The sequence below is a fragment of the Copadichromis virginalis genome, linkage group LG19 (assembly GCF_057382275.1).
Source record: "Copadichromis virginalis isolate Kocher_CV1m ecotype Utaka linkage group LG19, C_Virginalis_male_GT1.1, whole genome shotgun sequence".
Taxonomy (NCBI): domain Eukaryota; kingdom Metazoa; phylum Chordata; class Actinopteri; order Cichliformes; family Cichlidae; genus Copadichromis; species Copadichromis virginalis.
In genome coordinates, this window is record NC_140636.1 from 17,039,797 (window position 1) to 17,045,979 (window position 6,183).

The following is a 6,183-nucleotide window of genomic DNA, read 5'->3' on the forward strand; positions in this document are numbered from 1 at the left end:
AGCTGCTGCGTGTATCCAAGGCAACCTGATGACGGCATAGGAGCATATACTGAATCTTAATATGAAGCTTGATGAGTTGAGGATTTCATCATGGCAACAGGTTCCTATTAAAATACTTGTTATTCAACAGCTGCTCGGTTTCATGGGTTTCAGGAAAATTCAGATACTTTTTATACTTTTTATACTTGTCCTATCATCCTATACTTTTATACAGGATGATCTTAACTACAGTTTAATTTTGATAAAAATGAATGAAGGTTGGTTGAGCTTCATCAGTAAACGGGGCGACTGAAGCCACACAGTGAGCTCAGGTTAGATCAGATACCGTGGCCACTTTATTAGGTACATGTTGTTTGTAAAAGATTGGCTCTCTTCTGCCTTCAGAGCCGCCTTAAGTCTTCATGGCATAGATTCAACCCTCCTCTGGGATTTTGGTACATATTGACATGATCACACAGTTGCCCCAGATTTCTCAGCTGCACGTTCACAATGCAAATTGGATCTGGTGTCTGTGAAGGCCGTTTCAGTAGAGTTTACATCAGTCTGAGATGATCTGAGTTTCAAGTGCCATGGTGTGTTAAGAAGGTGATGAGTACACTGTGGTCATAAAGGGATGGACATGGTGAGTAACAATGCTCGACTGGTACTCAGAGAAGAAAATATCTCCCACACAACCCCAACAGCTTGAACTGTTGATATAAGGCAGGATCGATCAATTCTTTCATGTTACGACAAACTCTGACCTTAACATCTGAAAGTCATAACAGAAGACTCATCAGGTGAGGCAAGGTTTTTCTAATTCTCCTGTCGCCCAGTTTTTGATGAGCCTCATTTTCCTTTTCTTAGCTGACAGGAAGGACACCCAGTGTGGTATTCTCCTTCTGCATTCAGAGAAGCTCTTCTGCATACCTTGTTTATAGCAAGTGTTTATTTCACTTACTGTTGCCTTCCTATCAGCTTGAGGTAGCCTGACCCTCCTCTGGACCTCCGACTTCAACATGTCATTTCCTTCCAGAGAACTGCTGCTTGCTGGGTATTTTCTCCTTTCCAAACCATTTTCTGTAAACTCCAGAGATTATTTTTGGGGAAAATCCCAGCAGGTCAACAGGTTCTGAAAAACTCAGACCAGCCAATAAGTCAACAACCTCCATGAAACATTCAAAGTCACTTACATCACATTTCTTCCCCATTGTAATGCCCAGTAGTGCTTTAGCAGCTTGTTTTGATCATGTCTACATGCATAAACGCACTGAGTTGCTGCCATTTGATTGGATAATTAGATGTTTGTGCAAATGAGCAGTTCAACAGATATATCTAATAAAGTAGTCAGTGAGTGTAAAGTCTTTGGACCAGCTGTAGGTCACAACAAGTTTAAATTAGTTTAGGTAACACCATTGACGATGCTCTAAAAGGCCCCAAGGGGGGTGCCTTGGTTTTGGAGCCCGCCTCAAGTGGTCATTAGAGGAACTGCAGTTTTTGCAACTTCTGGATTTCAATTTTCAGCTCCAGAGGTTGCTGTTTATACATAGAAGTTTAAAGCAGGGTATTTGTGGCTTGTAGGATTTTAGTACAATAGAAAATTACAGTATGTCCATCACACCCCAGGCAGCAGTGGTTTTCATTTCAATAATGCATGCTGTATGAATATTTCATCTCAGTGCTGTATTTAATACCTGACCTTCAAGATTCACATCGCAGGGAGGCAATGATTTCACACTACACTACACTGTGTAATTGTTGGTAAATCCAGAACAGTTCGGGTGTTCTGATATCTCCTGGAAACTCAAAAGTGCTTTTTAAGTACTCTAACAGAAATGATCAGCTTGCCTAAAAACACTGGAAATAACTTATTGCTCTGCGACTGCTGTACCATCAGTGATGATACTGATACCTGCCACTCAGGTGAGGGATGTCAGTGGGCTGTGTGTTGAAAGAAGCTCGTTCTTTGTATCTGAAGAGCTAAGACAAACACTTCATGTCAGTGTCAGTCTGTTCTTAGAAACCAGAGCCCTCCTGCTTTATTTTTGACATTCAAATTCAAATTTTATTTGTCACGTACACAGTCATACACAGTACGATATGTAGTGAAATGCTTGGACAACTGCTCGTGACCTAAAGAAAACAAAAAAGGAAAAGGCTATGAATAAGATAGGAAATAAATATGAAAAATTAAAAAGGGTAAATTTAACTAGGAACGAATAAAATATAAATTAAGGTTAAAAATGAAATAACTGTACAACACAAATTAGAATGAAGGGTAAATTTAACTGGGAAGGAATAAGATAAAATATATAAATTAAAGTTGAAAATAAAATAACTGTACAACAAAATACACAATATAGAACTATATAAGAATGTATGAAGAAATCTAAATATAAATAAATATATACACAATAACAGCAGCTGTACAAGTATTAACCGGAAATGAAGAATATAGTGACCAGTGTTGTGCAAAAACAATGTCCAGAAAGTCCAGTGTGTGTGTAAGAACCATATGTGTGGGTCAGTACTGTGTGGTGGTGTGATTGAGAGACCGTATCGCCTGCGGGAAGAAGCTCCTCCTCAGTCTCTCTGTGTTGGTCTTCAGGGAGCGGAATCGCTTTCCTGACCTCAGCAGAGAGAACAGTCTGTTGTTGGGATGGCTGAGGTCCTTCACGATCTTCCTGGCCTTGGTCCGGCACCGCCTGCTGTAGATTGAGTGCAGGTCAGGGAGCTCGGAGCGGATGGTGCGCTCAGCTGACCGCACAACCCTCTGTAGAGCTCGTCTGTCCTGCATGGTGCTGTTCCCGAACCAGGTTAAGATGTTTCCCGCCAGGATGCTCTCTATGGTGCACGAGTAAAAGTTCCTGAGCACCTTGGAGGGCAGTTGGAAGTCTCTCAAGCGTCTGAGGTGGTAGAGACGCTGTCGGGCCTTTTTCACCACGGTGTTGATGTGACAGGACCATGACAGGTCCTGCGTGATGTGAACTCCGAGGTATTTGAAGCTGTCCACTCTCTCCACTGGGCACTCGTTTCAACCGTCAGCAATTGGTGATTAAGATCTGAGGTGGTGGGTGAAGCAGCACTGAGTCATGTGAAGCACTGCTGTACTGAAAAATCAATTTACCTGCAGATGTATCAGAAAAAAACAACACCTAAATATTTAAAATGCAGAATACTAATATCCATTCTTTACACTTTACATAAAATTTAAGTAAATAGCATGCGATAATTAGCAGCTGTCAAACCAGCTTAGAGGTAGATTACAATCATCTACAGTTGACACCTTTTTTATTGATTTCCACTTACTGACCTGTGAGCCACACCATTCAGCAGGTGGAGCCTGATCCACAAATAATCAGTCTTCAGGTTAATCACTTTAGGGGCTGAACTATTCAAAATACTTCCTACCTAAACCATCTAAACTAATCTGTGCTTTCTTCCTTCCACAGGCCTCCATCAGCATCAGTTGAACATCTAGTGGCAAGAAATCAGATCTCAGCAGAGAAATGCTAAATGAACATAATCTTTAATCTGTGCTTCCAATTATATGTTACCAATTAGATTTATAAATGACTAAAATGAAAATCTGTGACATGTTTTACCGAGTTAATGAAGAGGCCCTTAATTACACACTTCTACAGTTTGGGAGCTAAAAGCACATGCTGCAGCTTTTCAAAGCAAAATTACTGTTCAAGCTTGTTTGAGTCAGGATTTCAGCTCTCAACAGATCAGGGTCTCCTGTGCTTTTCATGCCGACATGTTTCCATTGGGTGACAGTTCAGGACTCCAGGCAGATGAGTATAGTATAGTATAGTCCCTCGATACAGAGGAATGTGTGCAGAATGGAGAAATAAGCAATAGCACTGTCTGCAGTATCACAGCATATTCTGTGCCATATGTAATTACCTTGTACGCATGCTGACTTTTTGATGTGCAGTGACAATAAAATATGACTAATTATCATTAAGGTCCAGTTGAATTATTATTTGATTGGACCAAAGGGCAGGCTTTTGAATATCTATCTTTTGTCTTTGGACTGCGGAGCTTTAAACAGACTTTTCAGCTTTGTCTCTGCATAGTTTTCTCTGGATTTCCTGAATTTTTCACATATTTTAGGGTCAAAAGTGCCGAATTGTCTTAAATGTATGACAGGGCCTGATAATTCAGGAAGAAGGATATGAAGTTAAATTCTGGACTAAACAGGACTGCAATTCTGTTTATAACCATGTGCCAGTGCAGTATTTCAGAGTGAACCGCCCTCCTGTCTTTCAGCGCTACCAATTAGGTTTTCCATTGCACTGAATGCACTGACGATACTGTTACCCAAGTATTATACTAATAATGGCTCATTTATTGTATGCATTGCCTTAAAAAGGGGGGGGGGGGGGGGGGGTTGAAGCACACTGGAACATGCAATAGAAAAATGTCCGTTAAACTAAGATGATGAAATACATTAAAATGATCGAAGTGAAGTTTATATCTGTCCTCATTCTGAGCACTGCTGTACTGCCAGCTTCTTTTTTACTTTATAGATACTGAAAGCCTTAAAGGCAAAAGTTAAAGTGGATAATCTCTTTAGCAGGATTGGAAGTGTTGCATAAAATGGAACAAATGGGCCAAAACATGTAGAACGCACTGCAGAGCTACATCTAAAATATCTGTCCCATTAAGCAGCCTGTCTGTGTCACTGGGATCTGCTGCACTGCATTCTTTTCTATTTTGGAGTTCTGCTTCTCATTTTTATTGACCTTTCTATTGAGGTTAAGCAGCACTGCTTAAGAAAAGATGTAGGAGGGATTTTTTCTTTTTACTGTTTAACTAAATTCTGGAGCTGCCAATACAGCACCTCCCTACTTTCACTGCATTTCCATCGCCATGCAGGGTCCATCACATTAAGTGCTGTTCCAAGCCAACTAGTTTTAAATGTAAGTGGGTTGTAAAAGCCCTCCAACAACCAGTCTGCATCACGGCTTACTAGAATAAGCTCACAAAACTGACATTGCTTTCATGTCTCAGCAATGAACAAAATGAACCAACTTTCAATATTTATAAAAAAGAGTTAGTTTGAATCTAATTTCTATTACTAAAGATAAAATTAAGACAAAGCAGGGTATGAATGAAAATTAATTGCAATAGATAAATTTTCAATAACCGATGATCTCAGTGCACTATCTGATAATCTAAACTGCTCAAGCTGCAGAGAAAGTTTCTGTTTGCATCATAGAAAGGCGAGGACATCCCAAAGCGTGCCTCTGTATTTCTACCACAACACCTTTTAAGACTCTCCAGTGGCTGCATGTGTGACTCCACATGGAGTGGGATGGTGTAGGAGCTGGACTGGAACTGGACCTTCAGCTGCAATCAAAGAAAGTTATTGTTCAAGCTGGACGCTATGGAAAAAGGTCTTTCCATTTTCAGGTATTTTTTAAGAAGCTTAAACAAGCTGGTGTGTCTGTTACATGAAAACATGAGAGTGAGTGAGAGACTGATATCACTGGAGTTATCACTAGAGCTGTATATTTCAGTTTTTATATCTACTTTATCTTTAAAATAGACCCTTCAAATCAAAGTGAGAAAGCCTCAGTGATCAAATGATCCCATGTCAACAGCACTATGGCAACAGTGGGAAGACAGAACTCCATTTTAACAGAACCACACTCAGATTGGCATCAGTTGAGGGGATAAAAAGACAAAAGAGAAGCATAGAGAGAGAAGGACAACAGAACATAAAACATGAAAGAAGAAATTCTGAAATTCTTCAGGAAGAAGGAGATTACATTATATTCTGGATTTAACTTGGGGCCATTTTTGTTTTATACACAACTTTGCATTTCATCATCAGTTATTATTAATCTCTGGTACTTTTCCACAGTGTTTCTGCAGTCCTGTCTTCCTCCCCTCTCCCCCATCCAGTCGCGGCAAACTTACCCTCGCTGAGCCTGGTTCTGCTGGAGGTCTCTTCCTGTTAAAAGGGAGTTTTTTCTGCCCACTCTCGCCAAGTGCTTGTTCATAGGTGGTCATAGTGGGTTTTCTCTGTACTATTTAGTGTCTTTACCTTACAAAATAAAATACCTTGAGATGACTGTTATTGTGATTTTGTGCCGTATAAATAAACTGAATTGAACTGCGCCTGAGCCAAAGTCCCTGTTGGCACTCTTGTGCGACCTGTGTGCTGCTTTGATATTTTCAATCGCAAATATG